Consider the following 24,480-nt stretch of genomic DNA (forward strand, 5'->3'; position numbering starts at 1 on the left):
TTGGCCCAAGAACATCCAATTGGCTTTGTGCCTAAGGTGGAACTTGAACTCAGTCTCCTGATTTATAGCCTGGTGCCTTAAACAATACACCAAGCTCAGTTTCAAATTATCAATTTGACTACTATATTTTTCGGAGTATAAGACGCACCGGAGTATAAGACGCACCTTAGTATTTGGGGAAGAAAATGGAGGTGGGGGGAATTCTGCCTACCAGGTATTTATCTGGCTAGTCCTTTGCCTGGTCAGCTTCAGCACATTAGTTTGCTCACTGGTTTTGGGGCTGGTTGGGGCTAAAAAACAGCTTCTTTTAAAGCAAAGCTTATCATTGGAGGGAGCAGCAATTAGAAAAGCAGGCAAAGCACAGAAGGTCGCTTCGCTCCCATTGGGGCTGAAAAACAGCTTCAAAAGCACAGCTAATCATCAGAGGGAGCTCCAGTGACTGAAGCAGGCGAAGCCCAGAAGGAGTAAGAGAAGGCAGCAGCTGTTCTGGGTAGCCATTTTGGGCATCACGCACAGGGTTACATTCGTAGTATAAGACGGCCCCAAATTTTCAGCCTCTCTTAGGAAGGAAAAAAGTGTGTCTTACACTTTGAAAAATATGGAAAATCCATTCAACAGAGCTCTTGAGAAGTGTATTATGTGTCTAAAACTTAGTTGTATCAGGCCTCCCAACTATTCAAAAGCCTGCAGTAACTTTTGCAAACATTTTTGATTGAGCCAGTTCTCTAAAACGATGTTATTTTTCTCTGCAACATAATCTGAGAGGTTATTTCAGCCAGGCTTATCCCATCCAAATAAGCATACATATTAAACTGTGGAAAACATCCAATTTGTAAGTTTAGTTGGTGACCTATTAATGTACTTTGAATTTGATTTTGAATATATGCACTCTATGCCACAGTGAGTTGCAAATGTATCCAACCCAACGTAAGAAAAACATTGAGCTGTCAAATGCAGGTAAAGTTTCCTCTTTATTTTCCTTAAGAGCCTTTTATCAAGTTTCCCCACCCGCTGCAGGTTTACAGCTATGTGTTCATTGAATCACTGAACTGGCTCATTCTTATAACAGAACAAACTGTACCATACTGAGAAAGGAGCTGGCAGGGCTTTAACAAAAGATTCTCTTTCTGCTTTTGGCAATATTGCTAGAGCCAAGATACAAAATGTCAAAGGAGGTCAAGTCAAGCAGCAGGTATAAACTTCACAAAGGTAGTGAGCAGAGGTAAATGACAACCCTCTAACTGTTTTTTGAACAATAAAGCTGAAAGGAAATTGATCGTTTGTGGACCTGATACTTCCTGGTTTGCGAATGGTAAACTGGTTGTAAGGTAAAGGTAACACATATGTGCTAGTTGTTCTCGACTCTAGGGGGCGGTGCTCATCTCCGTTTCAAAGCCGAAGACCCAGCGCTGTCCGAAGACGTCTCCGTGGTCATGTGGCCAGCATGACTAAAAGCCAAAGGCGCACGGAACGCTGTTACCTTCCCACCAAAGGTGGTCCCTATTTTTCTACTTGCATTTTTTACGTGCTTTCGAACTGCTAGGTTGGCAGAAGCTGAGACAAGTAACGGGAGCTCACCCCGTTATGCGGCACTAGGGATTCGAACCGTTGAACTACCAACTTTTTGATCGACAAGCTCAGCATCTTAGCCACTGAGCCACTGCATCCCTTATTGGTTGTAGAAACCCCTATTTTCTTCAAATATTGGTAGGAATGAGGGGGGGGATCATTTCTGCCAAGAAAATAACATGGACACATCGAGGTAGTCAAAAAGGCTTCACATTTTAACATTTTTGATGGAAAGATTCAGATCTCCAGCAGGATCAGAAAACTGTTTCCTGCTAATGTGATGTTCTTGTTCTGATCTAGGCTTCCCAAGACCATGAAGCAGACTCCTTGTCCTGACAAAAACCCTTTTATTAAGTTACTGTGAATTCTTCTCATTCAGATCCAGCAAAGTCTTTCAAGGGACAATTTACAGTCACAGACCTTATCTGGCTTGGAGAGCTGCCAGGCCGATATCTTCAAAACTTGGCAAGGAGTTTCGGAGAGTCACAAACCAATTAAGCGAACTAATTGTCTCCTGCAAACCCCACTCCCCTTTTGCTCTTTTTTTATTCCCTCTGAGAAGGGCCATTCATCGTTCACCTGTGGCCTTACTCCAAAGTCAACCCTTGTTCTTTAGCTGTTCCCTTCATCTGGCAACTCTGTGCATGCGCACACTGGGAACAGGCTCCAGCTGTTCATCTGCCACACTGGTGTCTGACTCCGAAGGCAACTGATGACTGGCCTCCTCTCTGCCTCAGACACAGAGCCCTCATCAGAGCCTTCCCCAGACTCCAGGACTGGCCCATGTTCCTCCCCAACCTCCTCACTGTCCAATCTGCTGCCAGCTCTGCTGGCCGCTGGTGGGCCACAACAGTTATAACGTTCCCAGAACTTATAAATTGTGGCAATTGGGTAATTTCAAGTCTTCCTAACTTGTACTCTCCAGATATTAGGGACTTACAGGTAGTCCTCAATTTGCAACAGTTCGTTTAGTGACCGTTCAAAGTTACAACTGAAAAAATTATGACCATTTTTCAGAGTTACGACATCAGCATCCTCATGATCATGTAATCAAAATTCAGATGCTTGGCAATTGGTTCATATTTCTGACCGCTGCTGGATCCCATGGTCATGTGTCACTTTTTGTGACATTTTGACAAGCAAAGTCAATGGGGAAGCCAGAATCACTTAACAGCAGGATTGCTAACTAATCAGCTGCAGTGATTCACTTAACAACTGTAGCAAGAAAGGTCATAAAACGGTCATGTGTCACTTTTTGTGACATTTTGACAAGCAAAGTCAATGGGGAAGCCAGAATCACTTAACAGCAGGATTGCTAACTAATCAGCTGCAGTGATTCACTTAACAACTGTAGCAAGAAAGGTCATAAAACGGGGCAAAACTCATTTAACAAAAGTCTCACTTAACCACAGAAATTTTGAGCTCAATTGTGGTCATAAATCAAGGACTATCTGTGCATCTTTCAAGATCCTCAGGAAGCTTAAAAAGAACCAAATTAGAAAAAGCTGGGTTTTTCTCTGTTTCTATCAGCAAGAAAAAGACCATGCAGTGCCAATGTTTATAAGAAAGATACTTAACTTTTATTTACTGAAACCTAAAGAAAAGAAAGATGGTCAGGACTAGACTATTTTTCTTCAACATGTGAAACTCAGAAGAAACTCATTAGCTTCCTGATTTGTTCAAAAGCTTAAAAATTGGTCTTTTATCATAGTGATTTTTCTGACTTCTCCCCAATCCCTTCTAATGTTAGAATACATCTACAAGGGGTTCTCCAAATGGTAGAAACACCCAGAAGGCATACCTAAATAAATGTTCAAGTCAGTAAACTGGAGAAGAATCAGAAACCAGTCAGCTAAAATATTATTTCTCAAAGTGAAACTTACAGTTCTCTTCACTAAACTCAGCAATGAGTCCCTATGGAGACTGGATGTATACAAATAAAGAAAATAAGAAATAGCTAAACACCGAACTTTACCAAATTCTTCACTTCTTGCTTTGTGGCTATCAGTTTCCATGTTGTTTCACATATTGTGCTATGACATGGTTCACTGAATAAGCCAAAGCTGGCTGAATTCACATAATTATTAGACAAAAAATAATAAAAGACAATATAATAGAAAGATAATAGAAAGTTACCAATCAGAGACAGTTCATCAGGGGAAGGCAGATATACCCAAGCATGTGAATTATCTTAATTTAGGTATATTTGTTTTAAAAGGCAGGAAATCTAAGTGGGACTTGAAGTGCATTTAATTATTATTGATTTGCATTCAGTTTTAGTCACCATGATGTAAAAAAGATGCTGAGACTCTAGAAAGAGTGCAGAGAAGAACAACAAAGATCATGAGGGGACTGGAGGCTAAAACATATGAAGAACGGTTGCAGGAACTGGGTATGTCTAGTTTAATGAAAAGAAGGACTAGAGGAGACATGATAGCAGTGTTCCAATATCTCAGGGATTGCCACAAAGAAGAGGGAGTCAAGCTAATCTCCAAAGCACCTGAGGGCAGGACAAGAAGCAATGGGTGGAAACTAATCAAGGAGAGAAGCAACTTAGAACTAAGGAGAAATTTCCTGATATTTAAAACAATCAGTGGAACAACTTGCCTGCAGAAGTTGTGAATGCTCCAACACTGGAAGTTTTTAAGATTTTTAAGAAGACCACTTTGCCTGACGTGGTGTAGGGTTTCCTGCTAGGGCAGGGGGTTGGACTAGAAGGCCTCCAAGGTCTCTTCCAACCCTTATCCTATTCCCTTATCCTATTCTATTCTATTCTTAATTTTTGCTGAAAAATCTAAGGAAAATGGATGCTTATTAATTTTAAGCAAAAAGTACATTTTATTGTAAGGGTTTGGTAAAGTCTCCTTAATGTTGACTTTGTTGCTGATATGGACACATAATTTTCTTGGAAGCAACAAAGACATATTTTGCTTTTGGCAGGTCAGTGGAAGTCAAATTAAATGGTACTAATAACTTCTTTTCACAAAGGTTTACTGCATCTATAAATCTTTTTTAAAAAATCCCTTCAAAAGAGAAAAAAGGGCTAAAACTCTTCTACTTCCTTCCATCACATTACTGTTCCATCTTACTACAGCTAAGTTACCCACCCCTTTCTCAAATTGCAACAAGAACAATGACAAAGCAAAATGTCTCTCAGAACCTTGAGTTCAGAACAATGCACATGAAGTACTATACAGGTAATTAGCATTGCAAGATAATGAATGAACGGAGCATATATTTTTCTAGAACTGTGTCGCTCAGTCTTCACAACTTTAAGGTGTTGAACTTCAACTCACCTCTTAAAGTTGTCATGGTTGAGAAATACTGTTCCCTCCCTCATCCAATGCTTAAATAGGGACGTTTGGAGTTCAATTGTTTAACTCACAGAATTTTGAAACAGGCACTATTGCTATTCCTTAAGAATCGATTTCCCTAAATAGGAAACTGCTTTACTAAGTCAGACCATTATATCAATATAACACCCTGCACTGTACATGCTAATAATGACTTTCTAGAGATTTGGGCATGGATTTAAACAGGCCTGCCAGTGACAGAACCTATGAATGTTTGTGGGCAAACATTCCATTGCAATTTAGTGATGGAGACTTTCCTTCTCTAAAAAAAAGATATTGTGTTTATTCAACCTGAAAAATCTCAGTTTAGAGCAAAGTAGCAAGAAAACTACAGTGAATAATTTCAGTCACAGTTATGTCAGTTTGTTGGCAAAGCACTGAACAATGCCAACATGCGGATTTTTATGGAACACTAAGAAAATTGGCATGAAGACAAGGGCATTGTTTTGTTGATTAGCAAGAGCGACATAGGCCTACCTTTATAGATATCAGGCTATTCAAGTGCCTCCAGACAGAGGGTCAGGTGCCCTATTATTTCACCCCTATTTACCCTTAGCCTACAGTGGAATTAAAATTATCATGGGTCCCCTAAGTATCTGCTGCTTGCTGGTTTTAACAGTTGCTTTTGATTTTGCCATTATATTTATTAAGTTTTGTGATTTAAGGCTTTTCACATACCACCTTGGTTTTACTCTTAAAACCAAGTGTCTTGTGATCCAGAAATATTTTTTTTTAGTTCAATGCAATTTTCTCTCTGATGAATATGTGCAGAGATGTAGCCTCATTGCTAAAACTCCTACTGATGCTGAAAGAAAAATGTTTGTAGTTGCTATCTTAAGAATAATGTTGGACTTTATCAGGAAGGTAAATCTAAAACTGAGGTTGAACTGTTGACAAAAATCCTTTGAATATACCAGTTTGGCTTTAAAAGGCGAGAAAGAGCTAACAGATGTCACCTACTTAAATGTATTTCCCCCCTATAGTCTTAATGGTGATTAAATTGACATCAAAAACATCAGTATAATAATGTTTTAACCAGCTAACTATAAATAAATAAAAAGGGAGAAATAGGAGAGTTTCTCCAATTATCAGTTTTTTAAAAAATATATGTATAATGAAATATAACTACATTTTTAAAAATCCACAAATAAAAGCTGAAATGCATTGTGTAATTATATACCATATATATTTCTATCACAAAATTATGATGATCATTTGAAGGAGAGAACAAAGCATCAAATTAAAAAAGCAGTAAAAAGGAAAATGTGATACCTGAAAAATAAATGATTTCTCAATCTAATGCTTTTCAAATTCTCTTTTTTTCCTTTTAGGCATCATAAGATCTTTTGTGTCTTGTCAGCTGCATTCCAAATTCAGCCCTGAAAACATTAAGAAACTTCATTTTAACATAGAAATTATTATTACCATTTCAAAGGCAAGTAACTATTTCTTTATTTTTATTTAAAGTTAAACACCAGAGTTTATTCTATATGTATACGTTGTATACCAGAATTTATTGTATATGTATCTATAATTATCAATCTAAAATTAATTTAGTTTTCCTCCCATTTTGATAAATGTCATTGTATTGGTTTTTTTAAAAATGGCAAAGACTCAAACATTTCTCCTCATAATCCCATTTATGTTAATTATTTTTATATCATACGTTTTGATTCAAGCTTTCTTTGAATGCACTTTTTCAACACACTTCCTTAATATACATATATAGAATGTAGGTATCTTTATATACATGTTCTTTGCTCTGAAAACGTCACCTTAAAATTCAGAAATGTCAGAAGTTATTTATATTTTAGTTCACAAATTGACTGAGGTGGTAATAGCTAGATAACTCTAAACTGAAATGTGAACCAAATTATTTTCTTTCCCATTTCTGTTTGAAATCAGCCATACCCTTGATACTAGCTAGCATGACTCCTTAATGAACCCATCTGCAGGATAATTTGAAACGAATAACTTTTCTAGAAATATAACAGGGCATTTTGTCTGAAGTCAGAATTCATAAGGAGAGAGAAATGAACCACCAGAGGGGGAAAATGCTTGATTCAAGCATAAAGGTAAATTTTGAATAGTAATCCGATGTAATGCAATTATTTTTTACTTTTCTCTTTTTTTATTGCTTACCTAGATGCCACTTTCCTTTTTATCTTTATCTACTTCCTTCCACCTTTCTATTTTCTGCATCATTTTGCTATCAGGTTTTTCCTCCCTACTCTATTCCCAAACTATGGGAATTGGAGATTAGCTTCCAAAGCATATATTGTATGGAAAGAAGAACCTGCAAGTGACAAGCAAACATAGATGATTTTTTGGTGATCTATGGCTATCAGAAGTCTCAGTCATCCAGGTCATGGTTGTCCCAAAGGTGCTTTTTCAGGAGGCAACTGGACTTTCTTTGTTTTTTCTTTTGAAGACGTTTCACTTCTCATCCAAGAAGCATCTTCAGCTCTGACAGGACAGTCCAGTTGCCTCCAAAAAAAGCACCTCTGGGACTATGGCTATCAGGTGAGTTAAAAGTGTTGAAGTAGCTGTTATTCATTTAGCACATGGCATATCATACATGGACTAGCAATCTATATTAACATTTCACCTAGATTAGTAAAATACAATAAAATATAAATGCTAAAAAGATCTATGTTCAAATACCAGTGTCTAGGCCCGTGATGGCGAACCTATGGTACGTGTGCCACCATATCGGTGGGCACGTGAGCTCAGCTCCGGCGTGCATGCGCACACTGGCCAGCTGATTTTCGGGCCTTTTGGGCCCACTGGTAGTCAGGAAAAAGACTGTTTCTGGCCTCCGGAGGGCCTCCAGGGGAGTGGGGAAGGCCATTTTTGCCCTCCCCAGCCTCCTAGAAAGGCTCTGGAGCCTGGGGACAGTGAAAAATGGGCCTACCTTGCCATCGCATGCCAAAAGTCGGGGGAGCGCGGGTGGGGGTCGCATACGCATGCGTGGGGGCGGGGCACATAGAATTATAGGTCTGGGCATGCACGCAAGCGACCCCCTGCACTCCCCCCACTTTTGGCATGCGATGGCAAAAATGTTAGCCATCACTGGTCTAGGCCATCTAACCATTGAAGTGTAGCATCATTTACATTTTTAAAAAAATCAAGATACAAGACCAGTATACACTTTCAGTTTACATGATATGATCTACAGTTTGATGTGGGACCCTGTAGCCAGAATACTCTATAGACTTTCCTGGCTCTCAAAATACATGACAATGAAGCAGATGTTTTCACCATTTAGACCAAGATCAAATACATTCTAATTCCAAGAGATGCCAAGCAAATTTCTCTTGGAGAGTTCCAAGCAGGATATGAAAGTGTCAGTCTTTCTTTCTCACTCCACCAAAGTGTGATAATCAGAATCAGTACCAGTGAATGCTCATGCTCAATTTCAATACAGTGATTAGATTTTAGAGACCACTGGGTTGATGTGGGGGGAGGTGGACAGACTGAACTGGACAAGCATCAATTATTTAAATGCTACAAACCAGCTGCTGCCCAGGACATTTGCTTACTGAAATTCCAAATGCCACAATCAACTAGTCAAGAAATTGTTTAGGTAAAATTCATACAGCAAAAAAATAAAATAAAAATTATAAGCCTTTAGGCTAGAAATGTGCAGCTTCATTTTTATTCTGTGTGCTTCTTCTCTCCTTTTAAAATAGCAAATTAATGCTTTTTTGTGCTCTGAACAATATTTTTAAAATATTAGTTCCTTGAGGCTAAATATTACAAGAGTATATATAAAGGAAAAAAACATTTCCTGATTATGAAAATGCAGAGGACTCAGTTCATAACGATTTCATTTCTTGTAATATACATATATGACATTTCTTAATGTAGATCATTGAGCAATATGTATTCATTGAGAGCTTCTCCTAAAGATTTAAACTCCGATTTCTAACTATAACAATTTTAAAAACTAAAGTCCAGAGCACTAGGGAAGAGAGTTCACAGAAAATAGGGGTGGAGGAGATACCATACCAGTTCCTAACATTAGGAATTAAAAGACCTGCAAGTGGCAAGTCAACATGTCTGAAAGTTATTACAGATAATCTGGGAACCCCAACAGAAACTCTATGGCAGAGGTCTTCAAACTTGGCAGCTTTAACACTTGTGGACTTCAACTCCCAGAATTCTCCAGCCAGCTTTGGCTGAAGAGAATTCTGAGAATTCTGGGAGTTGAAGTCCACAAGTCTTAAAGCTGCTAAGATTGAAGACCTCTACTCTATGGGCTAATAGCAGTTTTCTTAGGCAAAGACTAGTCCACCAGAGATGTGAGCCATCAACTCTCACAAGATAGAATACTGTTTTGAGATCAGACCTGCTTTTGACTATGGCAAGGAAAGCAAAGAGCGGATATCTTCTACATCCAAACCCCTCAAACAGAGACTCACTCTGTAGTCCTTGTCCTATCTATAATTTTCCTAATTAAAGAGTAAGGAAGACAGTGTTCCTCCAAAATACAATTATTGCTCTCTCATCATATTCAATATTCAAAGCTATGCTATTTCTGAGCATGGATGCATGGCTAGCCTTCTCCATGAATGTGACTGAAACCTCTTTAAAACATCCAAGGACAGTGTTTGGTAAGGGCAGTGAACTCTTTTATGATAATTACAGCCTGTGTAAGCACATGCTTTTCAAGGCTGTACTGAATGTCTTACCAATCAGTTGATTGGAATATTTCAACTTCCATTAGTAGGAGATAACAGGCAGCTGTGATTTTGAAGGGAAAGGACGGGGTGGCTGATGATATTTTACCCTTTTATAAACCACTACACATATTTATTCAGTTAAGCATTTCTATATGCTGCTTTTCTACTCCATACAAAGAACAAAAAAATAAATGAACTAGCATATATTACAGTGGAATATAACAGTGGAATAAACCAGCCCATGTAAATAAAGATAGCTCATGCTGAGTTTGCTATATTCCAGAAGATTGACCCAGTTTGAGTCAATGCAATTCAAATGCCCTGTCCATCTCTCTGCAGAAAAAGGATGGTAGCAGCAAAAGCAAACAACACATGAAAGAGGAACAAAAATATTGAAGCCTCTGTCACAATATTAATGTTACAGCTCAGTGTTTCTCTAGGTTGGCAGCTTTAAGATCCATGGGCATGCTGGTGGAAGATTTCTGGGAGTTGAAGTCCACACAACTTCAATGGGGAAGCTTTAGCAAACTTTGTTAATGGCTATTTTATTTTTCAGTCCCATGGAATTTACCTTTCCCCATACCTTGGATCTGTAATGAAGTTTTCCATCTTGGCCCAATAAGCTGAGCTAGTGGTTGGTCACCAATAGCTCAGCTTCTATGCAAAATTAGAAGAAAATGTTCCAATGCCCATCTCTTTACATTTATTTGTGTTAATTATACCTGGTATATTATCATCCAGTGACTCAGTTCTTAAACTCTTAAATCTGCTAAGTCTGTATGATTTGCTGTCATTTGAAAACTTGATACTCGTTAATCTTACCCTCAAATCCATGGCAATTATAAACATATTTAAATAAACAAGAACACCAATATAAAGCCTTACAAATTGTCGTCCTTCACACTGTTTGTAAACTATATATTTATTTCTACTCTAGGTAAATTGCAAGCAATTAGAAAAGCAATGGGAAACAAAGTATTAGCAGGATCAGTGACAATCCACTGAAATTTACAGTAAATTCTGTTTCCATTATGATTTTTGTAAACAAAATTTGAGATTTCAGAATTCTCAACTAAATGTTGCAAGATATGGCCACATAGCCTCTCACTGAGATTAATAAAACTTGTGCAATATTTGGAAACTATTTGAAATTGAAGCCACTTTTAAATAATTGGTAGAGAATGCCCAAAGTACAAAATTTGTTAGTTCCTTATTCCAGATTCTGTTCTCTTAAGTCACAACTATGTTTACAGATGCTTTTAGTGAAGAATTTTGACAAATGTTTTTCACCAATTCAAAATAAAATTGCTACGTACTAGACAACAATTTCCAAGAAAATTAACCCAAGGTGATTTACTGCAGAATAAGCCTATTACATAAAAGTACAATAGTCCATGAGTTAGTGCCTATCATTTGAGCAATGTGCTAGAAGTAAGCAACACAAGTTTAAAGAAAAATATGCCACTTTAGGGAAGACAAAATATATAACAATAGGAAAGGTTTTATACATTACTGTCTCTTGCCCACAGAAATAAAACAATGAAAAAGATAAGCTAATATTTATAACAAACTCTCTTTTGTTTATTCTAATGCTGTTAACATACTGTTTATATATCAGATAAGAGTTGTTATTTGTCCTCATTTCTTTATCAAATTTCCTTGCAATATTGCAACAACAAAGTAGGGAAAAATTCATAGAACAGGAAAGTAATATATCCCTCATTAGGTGACTGGTGTTACACCCTGAAATAAAACTTGATCTCCAATACAAATTGCATGTCTGCCGTGAACGGTACCTCAATTATGCTATGCATAGTCTCATTGCAATGACTGTATACTTGGAAAAATAGGGCAAAAAATGAAATAGTCTGTAGAAAAACCATTAAATCTCTTGTAGTTTATATTGTGTATAAGTTTATAGAAATAATATATGTACAAAGTTTGAAAATTCAGAAAAGTCTTGTATAAATGCAAGATGATCACAGTAAAATGATATAATTTAAGCAGTGTTTCAACAGCTGTTGTTGCTTCAAATATCACTAAATCTGCTTCAACCTAAATACATTTCCAACCATATCCACCAGCTTGCTAGATATCTAGTATACATTTTCTGTATATCTAGAAACAATACGTATGTAGTTTACGGGGGTATTCATGGCATAAACTCAGCCTATATTATAAAAGTCTTTGACATAATCTCACACCAACACTGCCATTTTTCTGGCCAACTGGTATGCCAAATGATACATCATGCTTGTGGGGAATAATCCAGAAAATCATTGCTGTGACTCAGGGGTGGGTTCTAAATTTTTTTACTACCGGTTCTGTAGGCGTGGCTTATTTTGTGGGTGTGGCTTGATGGTCATGTGACAATTCTTTAGCATTTAGCAGATGTACTGGTCTACCAGGCTTTTAACTGCTTGCAGAGCTGTACCGGTCTACCCATTTGTTCTTGGAGCATTCCGGTCTACTCATTTGTTTTTGGAGGCACCGGTCTACTCATTTGTTTTTGGAGGCACCGGTCTACCCATTTGTTTTTGGAGCACCAGTCTACTCATTTGTTTTTGGAGGCACCAGTCTACCCATTTGTTTTTGGAGCACCGGTCTACTCATTTGTTTTTGGAGGCACCGGTCTACCCATTTGTTTTTGGAGCACCAGTCTACTCATTTGTTTTTGGAGGCACCAGTCTACCCATTTGTTTTTGGAGCGCACTAGTCTACCACCACACTGCCTTTTAACACTGATCAGCTGTAGGGCAGCCCTTTGAAGCCCCATGGCAATAGTTTAAACAGTTTTTTTCCTTTTAGCCATCAGCTGGGACTCGGGAGGCAGCGAATAGATTGGGGTGGGGCCAAATAAAAAGTAAGAATAACGGAGGGGGCAGCTCCCAAAGAGAACCGGTTCGGTGACATCATATCGTCACCGCTACCGGCTCGGCAGAACTGGGCCGAACCAGGAGGAATCCACCACTGCTGTGACTACAGATTATGAACAAAAGCAATCAGCCAAATGCTCAACTGACTCGTCTCCCAAGATAAGTATTCACCTTACACCAAATCTTTCACATTTCATTTAAACAAACTCACTTTTCCCAAAATGGTTATCTGTGAGTGACAGCTCAGCACTTGATTTGGAGCTCACCAGCTACTTACAATCCATACTTGAAATTATGACTCCAGCCCCCACCTCATAATCATGTGAATCACCTTTTGGGCACCTTGCAACTGGCTTGTGTTTACAACCAGTTGTGTTCACAGTTACATGACTGTGACTTGCAATGTTTATGTTTTTTAGAAGAAAATAGCAAAGAACACCCTTTGGGTATGCTGGACTTCCTTAAAGACCATGTGGTTTGCTTAACAACTACACGATTCACTTAATGGCTTAGTGAGTTGCTTTAGGGCTGACATTAAAATGGTCATGAAAATGAGTGTAGCCATGTGATGCCTCTACTTACAATGACCATGACTTTCAATTTAACTTCCAGGTTCCATTGTTGTCATACATCAAGGACTATCTGTATTTCTTATTGTTATTTCTTATTCTCCAACCACAACATTTTCTTCTTCAGAATCTGTCTCTTTTTAAAGGTTTTTAAGAAGTTTCCTGAGTGGTAACTGGTTTTGCTTGGCAAACAAAAGAAGCAGAATCATATATTTCGTAGAGTTCTTCCATTTAAAAAGGACAGATTTGAGAGGAAGGGCTATCTTCCTTTGGTGTGGAAGCTTTTTGAAAATTAAATTAATCCAACTACCGTGTTTCCCCGAAAATAAGACCCTGTCTTATATTTTTTTGAACCCTGAAATAAGCGCTTGGCCTTATTGCCATGCACTCAAAAGCCCGATTGGGCTTATTATCAGGGGATGTCTTATTTTGGGAGAAACAGGATATTTAGATAAAACAAATTAACATGAACAGAAATAGATGTACGCATACATTTGTGCATGTGTATTTTGATTTTCATTGGTTGGCAGGGATCAGGTTCATGTATTCTTTTCATTATCATTCATTCATTATTCTTTCTTTTGTCATGGGATTACCTATTTCTAGTTTTCCTAGAGTTTCAGTTTTATTGGGCTTATATTTTGACTTCAATTTCTTCGTATTAAGTAATGACCTTTATTATGGCTAAAAATGGTACAACCAAAAAATATTAATATTTTTTTTTTGCATTATTATATCACATCTTGGATGACTCTTTATGAAATAAAAGAAACAAGCCCTAAATATTAGTGCTGTTTCTTTTCTCAAGCTCCCTTTATGTATCAATAGAACCCCCAGGAAGCTTTGATAACATTCAGTATCAAAGATATGCGAACACTCAGGAAAATCTGAAAGGGGTCAATACTTTTTCATGGAACTCCCTTCCAGTGATCAAGCACAAACTGCAGTCACATTAAATCACCCTGCTCTCAGGACTTACCGTACATTTTGCACAGACTGTAAAATTAAAGAACTCTTAATTCACCCTGAGTAACACATACAACAAAACTTTGCAATAGCTATTTAGTGATGTCATTAACAGCACATATCCAGACAATGCTGCTGACTAACTACTGAAGTGCATAATTGTAGGATTAATTCTTAGAAAGAGCAGTATGTGCAAAGCAGTCATTGTAGATTTTTTTTCCTTGGAAAAATCCATACAGTTAACCTTAAGTATTAGACCTAGGGCAGGTTCTTATTACATCCTGTCTTACATACCAGTAGAGCACTAATTAATCATTCAAGTCTAAGCTTAACTGTAGATAGCAAGACAAACAAATAAATCTCTAAATTTCTACTGTTTGGACCTGTCCTCTATTCTGATCCCACCTACAAACAATGAAAATACAGGTAGCCCTCAACTTACAACCAGTGGTGGGTTCCTCCCGGTTTGGCCGAGCCGGTAGCGGTGACGATATGATGTCACTGAACTGGTTCTCCCCCCCCACCCCCCCACCCACGTTATTCTTACCTTTTATTTGGTCCCACCCCCAATCTATTGCTGCCTCCTGAGTCCCAGCTGCTGACTAGAGGGAAAAAAACAGTTTAAACTCTTGCCGCGGGGCTTCAAAGGGCCGTCCTACAGCTGATCAGTGTTAAAAGCAAACAAATGAGTCGGGTCGTAAGTGCAAGGACTTGGTCGTAAGTGTGAGGACCTTCCAGAAATGACTCTGACCAGCTAGCCACGCCCACCTAGTCACATGACCTCCAAGCCACACCCACAAAATAAGCCACGCCCACAGAACCGGTAGTAAAAAAAATTAGAACCCACCCCTGCTTACAACTACTTATTTAATGGCTATTTGAAATTACAACAGGATTGAGAAGAGTTACTTATAACCAGTCCTTCATTGTGACCATTGCAGCACCCTTGTGATCACCTGATCAAAATTAGGGCATTTGGCAACCAGCGTGCATTTACAGTGGTTGCAGTGGCCCAGGTTCAGAGGTGATATTCAGCCAATTCGTACCTGTTCTGGCGAACAGGTAGCGGAAATTTTGAGTAGTTTGGAGAATCGGCAAGTACCATCTCTGGTTGGGCCTGCCCCACCCCTTCCAGGAGTCCCCAAGCGCCCCTTTTTGGCTCCCAGAGGGCTGCAGGGAGGCCTAACCTGTAAGGCTAGGGCACCCAATCGATCTATTCGTGGCCTCCCAGCCTCCCAGCGGATCAGCTGGGTCTTCTTTTGTTGCCCTGCATAGGAGAACGGAGCTGGAAAGCAGGCTAGTGGGGTGGGGAGGGAATGGGGATTTTGCAGTATCTTTCCCCTGTCATGCCCACCAAGCCACACCCACAGAACCGGTAGTAAAAAAAATTGAATCCTACCACTGCCCAGGTTCATCAACATTTGCAACCTTCCAACAAGCAAAGTCAACAGAGGAATCCAGGTTCACTGAAGGATTGCATGACTCATGCAACAACTGCAATGATTCGCTGAGCACCCATGGTAAAAAAAAAGTCATAAAATTTAGCACAACACATATTAAATACCCACCTTGCCTAACAATGCCTATGGAGATTTTCAATCATCTAGGTCATGGTTGTCCTAATGTCTCAAGCACCTTTTTCCAAAGAAAAAATTTCCAATTATTTATTTATTTATTTATTTATTTTGGATTTGGGATCCAGGTCATCAAAAAATCTATGACCTGGATCAACGTTCCCCATCCTTTCCAGATTGGTGGTCTGGTGCAGGGGAAGGGGGAGAAGAGGGGACGGTTTTGTGTGAGGGGCAGGTGTGCATGTGCGCAAATGGTGCTCTGCGCTGGCACCTGTCGCTCACGCAAATGAAGCTGCATGCATGCATATGTGTGCCAGCCCAGCACTCACAGAGCCTGGTTGTGAATAGGCCACGGCCCGGTAATAGACAGCAGCCCGTAGGCTGGGGACCCCTGACCTGGATGATTGAGAATCTCCTGATCTCCTAGAACAGTGGTTCTCAACCTGTGGGTCGGGACCTCTTTGGGGGTTGAATGACCCTTTCACAGGGGTCGCCTAAGACTATCGAAAAACACATATTTTCAATGGTTTTAGGAATAATTTTATGGTTGGGGGTCACTACAACATGAGGAACTGTATTAAAGGGTCAAGCTTTAGGAAGGTTGAGAACCACTGAAGATAAACTTGAGTGATTTTAGGCCAGTCACTCTCTCTCAGCCCCAACTCACCTCACAGGATGGTTGTTGTGGGGAAAATAGGAGAAGGATATGTTCAGTGCTTTAAGTTATTTATAAAAATAATATAGGTGGGATATAAATAAATAAATGTGACTATTATATTTAAAGATTTATATACTTGCAGTATTCCCTCACACAATGCATGCATATCAAACAGCTGTTTCTCCAGCAACTGTAAAATTTGATGTAACTCTTTAAAAAAATTACATTATCCAAATATTCAACAATAATTATATATTTTTGTAATTATTCTGAACATGTAAGTATTAACATATTGTTCTGTATATATAGTCTAATAAAATACATTAAAGAAAAAGTTTAAAGAGGCAGGGAATGTGAACAGAAAAGCTAAAAACAAGAATATGCAATCTTCTGCAAATAATGAATAAAAATACTGTCAAATACAGGTGAAATAGTTCAGAAAAAGAAATGAAATGTGAATTCTGATAATCGGGTGTCTCACCACATATAGCTTAAATGTTTGTTAGAACATTTATAACATACACATGATTTGTTAAATAGTATAAATTGTAGGGGGAAAACGTTTTTCTCTCTTCCTCACTTTTATATGCACAGAGTAAGCTCAATTCTCAATTTCACTCAGTTTTACTTCCTCTGCAGGAAGACTTACTGCGAAATATCTCCAATAAAATGGAGATAACAACAGAAAGATCAAAGATTAAATCCCAGTTCAATAATCCTAGTTCAATAATCACAATATGTAGGAACTTTATAAACAGTTAATCAGAATGTCTTTGGGCATTCTTAGCAAACATTGCAGTTACAAACAATACTACATAACAATTACTACAGCATGGAGAACTTATATCTTTCAGTTCGGCATAGTATATTACAAGAGCTTACATGTTACTCAGCCCGTTTCACTTGATCAGTGTTATCTTCTCTAGTACTTTAAAAGCAAAAATGCTCTCTTACTGTAAACCTCTGTAAAAACAGCAAGAATAGCATTATTCCTGTATCTTCTAACTAAACTCAGACTTGGAAGTCACTTCTACAATATTTATGTAGTGTTCCAATGCTATTTGGTAACTATAACAGCAGAATCAGGTTTGTGATGTCACAGCAAACCCTACATACTGTAGGTAGGTTTTCTGGACTCACTCAGACACTCCTAGTCAGATTGTTGGTCAATCCAGATGGAAATTCTGGGAGGTGAAATCCAGCACATTTGAAAGTCATAATGATGGAAGGGAGATTATGACTGGTGATTTATTCAGAAATCACTCCTACTCAGAATTCCGTAATAAGTGAAAAATAAAGATAGAATATAGAAGGCAGCAAACTATTTTAAACTTTCAACTAAAGTTCCATTTTAAAAAAATATCACAAAAGGTTTTTTTTCTTTGGTGATTAAGATTTCAACATACTTTGGAAAGAACCCAGTTTTGAATAACAAAGACCTTGACCTACAAAGTTACCAAGAAGTTGCCAGGAAAAAAATATAATGCGTAATAAAAGAGTAAGCTATGAAAAATGCTGAGCAGGTGAGTCTTACTGTAAAAGCCTCTATAAAAGTTCTTCCACAGCATATAATGTTCAAAACATTCTTCTAGGTGCCTATTGCTATATCTTACTCTGCAAATAGAGTAGAACATTTAGAGTAGATTACAGGCCTGAGCAGTGGTGGGTTTCTACTGGTTCACCCCAGTTTGGGTGAACCAGTAGTGGCGGTGGTGGGAGGCTCCACCCATCCGCCCGGACGTCATCACAGATGCTCTGTGCATATCTCGGAACATTCTGTGCACGTGCAGAAGTGACACGCGCACGCTCCCAGTTCTGAACCGTAGCAAAGCTAAGTGGAACCCACTACTGGGCCTGAGGTCAAAGATCTCGCTGATTTTCAAATCAACATAAATTCTGCACTTCTTCCTTCCTGTCCATTTCCTATTATCCTTTTTGAACATTTTTCTCTCTGTGTTTCCCCCTTTGTTCTCTTGCATCTCATGATGTGTTCCTCTTGGCACCCAATTTTCATACACATTCTTCCATCGTTCTCCTAGATGAAGAGGATTCTCAATTGCTCTCTATTCTCTGTTGGATAGCCCACACTTAGTAGATAGGCCACACACAATATTGCATCCAGTTCTGGGTCCAATGATTTGAGAAGGCTATTGAGAAAAAGGAACATGTCAAACGATATCAATCAAAAAGATAAGGAGTGTAGAAAAAAAAAAGAGGAATGGTTGAAGGCTCTGCATATTTTAATTTGAAGAAAAGGGAAGTATGATAGCAGTCTACAAGCATCTGAAAGGCAGCCATATTGGATAGAATTGTTTTGAGTTGTTAGAGAAGGTGGGACTAGAAACAACATGCATAATTTCACAAAAGGAGATTTTGGTTGAGCATCAGGATTTTTTTTTTTTTCAAATAGAAAGTATAGTCAGACAACTATGGGAGGGTCATAGAATCTCATTTTTCAGATGTCTAAACAGAGGAAGGATGGCCATCTGGCAGGGATATTGTAATGATGGATTTCTGCAATGAAGGAGGTTCTACAGGAGGTTAAATTCTATGATTTTACAATCCTGCTTGTTTGACCTTTCTTGGACTGAAGTACAGAACTTAAGCTTCAAGTATCATTTCCAAACTTTCTTCCAATTTTTTTTGTCCAAATTCCTTCCAGTATTACACCCCCTGAAGCCTAACAGATTTGTACAAGAATAAGGATCTGCTACATGAAGCTCCCTTAGAAAACAGAAATGGAAAATTTAGGAGGAATTGGAGAATTCTGAATATTTCCATTTTCCCAGTCTTCCACATCCCCAACAGGGAGTCTCAGATACTTCTCTTTAAATAATTGTCAATAGTTTAAATAATATACTTGCTAGCATATGGTTGATTTTATTTCTAATTCTCATTTCATCATTCTGCTTCAAAAACTAGAAGTCACTATGCTTGCCTGATGCCTATGTTATTTTTTTAGTTGTTATTCCGTCATTTTGCAAGTCACATTGTAAGGAACAGTAACAGAGTTGGAAGGGAGCTTGGAGGTCATCTAGTCCAACCCCCTGCTCACGCAGACCACCTGTCTCGATCCCTTCACTCACTTCTCTAGCTGACCGGATCTGCTTGCGCACCGCCTCTTTGCAAGCATAGATGACCTCTCCAAAGCAGGGCTGGAAATAAGTCTCCATGCGGGTCAGTCCTCGGAAAGAGCCGGTAACAAAAGCCGGCCAGGCCAGTTCTAGGACAGGCGGCTCAACGTCGGACTGCACCTGGAAGTATGTGAGTGAGGAACAATCCAAGGAGGTGTTCAGGGCTTGGTCTGTAACCGAGACACTTTTGTTTGTCCTGAGTGGCTGCACGGCGGTGCGCAAAATAGCCTGGATCCCGGGATTAGAAAGGAAAGAGCTCATTTTTTCCCGGCGTAAGAAAGCCTGGAAAGCCGGCCGGCCTTTGGCGATAAGCTCCTCCAGCGCCAGGCGCTGCGCCTCGTTATAGGCTGGCGGGGGAATGGGCTCCCAGCCACGTAAACTCCGGAAAGGGGCATCGTCCAGGCACTGGGACTGATTCGCCATCACCCTTCCGAAGGACGCGAACCTTGGGGAATCAAGACCGGCACCCAGATTAAAACGCAATGAAGTAGCTACTTCAGCTGAGAAAAGGCAACTTCCAAATTACCCCTGAAAGGTTTTAAGTACTTCCTGACAATAAACATTGCTTTCTGGTTTCCTCACTTCTTGCTACATCGTGGAGTCTTTTTCTAACCCTGACCCTAGCCTGAATTCTTATCAACCACTTAGCTGTAGATCAGGTTTCTTAAAATTAATATCATATATTTTGGCTACGCGTAGAGATGTGTTTTATTACATTTGGAAGCCTAGGCAACTGTAGATAATTACAGCCTTACTAAAGGTGTTTGGGTTACATGGAAGAGTAGATTTATAGAAAAAGCAATTCATAACAAGCTCTTAAAACAGCTGACTTTTTATTTTCTTAATAAGAAATTGACACCCTGTTTACTCTCTTCTGTTGATCCTCCTTGGCATTAGTACAGTTTTTTTTGTTTTGTTTTTTTAATCGTTCCTTCTCTTGAATTTTACTTATTTCAAAGAGAATAGATTTAGTCACCTGCTGTTTTGATATTGGAGTCAATCAACCCTTCCTCATGCATGACCAGACAGGCATAGCAGAACACTGTCCATATTATTTGACTGTGCATATACAGTATCAATAGCTGCTTATTCACACCTCTTATTTATCTCTCTTTATGACCAAATCTATTACCTGAATTTCACCGCCATGCAAGGCTGCCAAAATCTTAAGTGTCATTTGCAGAGACTTTTGCAACAAAAGGAAAAATTATGAAATACACAAGGTGCTAATATATCCAATATATTTAATAAATTAATAAATACATTGAAATTGGTCTGTTTTTTTTTTCTTGGTCCCATCCACTTCTTTATACTGCCCTGACCTACTTTCTGGAGTATTGTACAGTCCTAGCATGCCATTCAAAAGTTGACTTCACTTCTTGCCTAAGAACAAAATCAGATTGAACTTTTATTGAGGTTCAATAAGTTTCTTCCATTACACTAAGCTCTTTTACAGTTTCTGAAGCCCGACCACCCCCACCCCCCCGAGGCAGCAAGGTTGTTATTTGTGGTTGTTTGTCTGAATGGGTGGTGGTTAACTTCAAGGGGCATATTAGAAATTGGGCCAGTTTTCCATCTTGATAGTTAAATAGCAACATTTTTCCAAAGTTCCAAGATCCATTTTGTCTTTTTAATTTTCCTTTAACAAACATACTCCTCTCCTCTCCTTCTCTCCCACAAATATATGACCTTGCCCATTCCAATGAAATTATGGTTCCATAGACCCTGGAAAGCCAAAAGATTAAAGTGCAGCATCAAATGGCTACTTAATCCTGACTATACCAAATTCCTATAGAAGAGAATATTCTATAGCTCAAATGTGTTGTATTTATTTGTAGATATCAATACATCTTGTATCCTACTTGCTACCCCCTTGGGAGTCCAAGTAAAATTTGTAATACCCTTCCATTAAAATGGGAGGGACGCGGTAGCTCAGTGGCTAAGATGCTGAGCTTGTCGATCGAAAGGTCGGCAGCTCAGCAATTCGAATCCCTAGTGCTGCGTAACGGGGTGAGTTCCCATTACTTATCCCAGCTTCTGCCAACCTAGTAGCTCGAAAGCTCGTAAAAAATGCAAGTAGAAAAATGGGGACCACCTTTGGTGAGAAGGTAACAGTGTTCCATGCGCCTTTGGCGTTTAGTCATGCTGGCCACATGACCACGGAGACGTCTTTGGACAGCACTGGTTCTTCAGCTTTGAAATGGAGATGAGCACCACCCCCTCACCACCCTAGAGTCAGGAACGACTAGCACATATGTGTGAGGGGAACCTTTATCTTTTACCTTTACCATTAAACTAATATACCAGATAGAGATATGTGGAACATCAAAGAAGCAGAGCACCAGCTTGAAGTAAAATCACAAAGGGTCCCCTTATATGAATCATGGAGCAACTTCACTATTTACCTTTGACTGACCAAAATGGTTTCTGAGCACAATCCATTTTATTTCAGGGTTGTGGAGCTGCCAGCCCAGCAGATCAGCTCTATATCAATGCTTTACAAGGAAGAACACACTGTCTGCTGCTGTACAAAGCTAACTGTCAAGGTGCAATATATCTATTTCGCATGTCTCATACTTATTTAATCAAAGTTAACATATCACACCTTAACCAGTGTTAATACATTTAATTCTGAAATCTCCAAAGCAGCTTCTCCACGTTAGAAATTTAAGAGAGAGATGGGTATTTGAGCAATTTAAGAGAGAGATGGGTATTCAAGTGGATCATTACTATTTCTAGGAATCAAGGACCATGAACGGAGAGAATCCAATTATAGACAACTGAGAAATATTTGGGAATAGCTAACTTTAGCAAATTTCAGGTAATAAAATAAGTGAGGCCGAGCACTGACATTTGGACAAGTATCAAAATACATTATAATAGAGCCACACAACACTATGCCATCCCATTTGAAAACTGCTTATTCCCTGGGAGGGGGGGAGTGCTAGTATACTTTCTAATACTTAGACAAAAAAATATAGCACTAGGAAGGTAAGTTGACTATTATACTCTTACAAGTACTTGAACTTCACATTAACAGGACAAATAACCCCAATCATCTTCATTTCTGTCCAGTCAAGAATACTGACAAGGAATGATAATAATGACTGCTCCTTTCTGAGCTACTAAAGCTTTTGCAACAATAACATTCCCTTCGTCCCCCTTCTACAACAAAAGAGAAAAACGTTTTTTAAAACTCAAGGATCTTAAAACCTTGCCCTTTACACAGCTCACTGGGAAGAAAGGGGGAAAACTGACCAATCCCTAGTCTGTTTCAGCCACACCCAACTTGTTTGGCCTTCTACAGTAAAGATGTAGAGCTGCCAGCTCTAGGACTCCTTTTAGAAAACCAGGAGGGTGGCTGAAGCTCAGAAATCAGAAGATGTGGGGTAGGAGCAACATGGTCCTTTAATGGAGGATGAGGTAGAAGTTATGGCTCAATTTGAGAGTCTTTGCTCAATTTCAGCCACTGTATTAGTTGCAGTCCAACATAGCACAGCATGAACCAAGGACAATTATTCATGCCTTTGTCATTGTTTCTTCTATATAAGGCTGCCCTGGAAGAATATCTGGAAACTGTAGCTGATCCAAAACGAAGCATCCTATATGATTACTGGATAGTCTTGGCACCGTCATTGTGGGGGTTATACTGGTTACCTATTTTAGAGTAGAATTTAACAGCCTGGTCAGTACTTATAATGCCCTATGTCAGTGATGGCTAACCTTTTCTGGACTGAGTGCACAAAGTGCGCCCGAACTCCCCAAATGCAATGCGCGCACGGCCACCGTGCATGCCCCCTGTCCTGTGTGCCCCTGCGCATGCACGTGCCCCCTGCATGCTCCCTGCCCCTGCGCATGCATGTGCCTCCTGCACACACACCACGCGCATGTGCATGAGGCCCCCTGCATGTGCCCCACCCCCCACACGCACCCCACCCCCATGCATGCACGGCAGAGACCCGACAACCAGCTGTGAGCTATGACACATGCCACAGATTCACCATCACGGCCCTATGTGATTCAGGGCCCAGGTACCTAAGAGACCATCTTTCCCACACAGATTCCCCTTGCTGAATGCAGATGATCAGGGAGTATTTGCTGAAGGTTCTCTTCTACAAGATGCAACAGGACTGGGTCCAATGGCAAGTATTCTCTTCCCTCTTTTGGAGAAAGCGTGAAAAAAAATGTGACTCTTTTGGAACACCTTTGGGTACTGATCACTGGGGAGTCTCCAGGGCCAGAAAATATTTATTATTAAAATGTGTTATCTCACACTATATCATATACTACTTAATTTAAAAAATAATAATAATTTGGATATTGCACTTTACCTGAATCCTAGTGGACTAAAGCGGTAAGATAAATTATATTAAATAATAACAAATATATCATAGGAATGGACAAAATTCACTAATTCAGAAATAGAACATTCTGGAGAACTCTGGAACACTCCTTTTCTTCTCCAGTCCATGACAAACCTCCCCTTCATGGGACAATTTGGTGGTTTTCAGGAATAAATGTGATTTGAGGTGCCTCAGAAGCAGTCCAATTCCAAAATGGGTCTTGTTATAGCTATAACCCTAAAGCATTCAAACTTTTCTTTTGGCCACAATACATGGTATTCCTGAGCATGATAAATTTAGTATACCATGTATTGATAACTAACATTTAATGGCCATTCAGGTTGAATCACCATGTTCAACCTGAATGTATGGTTTTACACACGCATAGTCCCCATCAAGCTAACATAATATTTATTTTAAAATCTAACGCCGGTAATGGATATTCAAATATCCATTTGAAATTCTGTAAATATTCATACTTTCCGAACACCAGAATGCCTGTAAAATGAAGATCCTGAAATTACGAAAATCATCTCAGAAAATTGGGGGGGTAGGGATGACAAGTGACAAGGAATTAAATAACTTTGCTACTGACAAGTCTATTATCATAAAAGAATGAAAAATAATCTGTAAATGGTTAATATCTTAGTTCTGAAGTTAAGAACCAGATGGTTCAATATTAGCACACTAAGGCTGCAGCAAACACAGCTAGAACATCTGAGTCATCATTGATTCAGAAGGCAGTAAACCACT

At 39.1% G+C, this 24,480-nt stretch overlaps 1 protein-coding gene across 1 annotated transcript in view; it reads right to left on the bottom strand.

Annotated features, from left to right (window-relative positions):
* The window catches only part of ZHX3 (zinc fingers and homeoboxes 3), a 44,199-nt gene that overhangs the window by 11,256 nt on the left and 8,463 nt on the right, over window positions 1–24,480 (bottom strand). The window contains exon 2 of the mRNA XM_070941703.1: window positions 6,195–6,301. The gene's annotated coding sequence lies outside the window, so the exon portion shown is untranslated. The remainder of the gene's footprint in view (window positions 1–6,194; window positions 6,302–24,480) is intronic.

This window comes from Pituophis catenifer, unplaced genomic scaffold, assembly GCF_029215685.1.
Source record: "Pituophis catenifer annectens isolate HBS135680 unplaced genomic scaffold, rPitCat1.0.hap2 SCAF_3, whole genome shotgun sequence".
Taxonomy (NCBI): Eukaryota; Metazoa; Chordata; class Lepidosauria; order Squamata; family Colubridae; genus Pituophis; species Pituophis catenifer.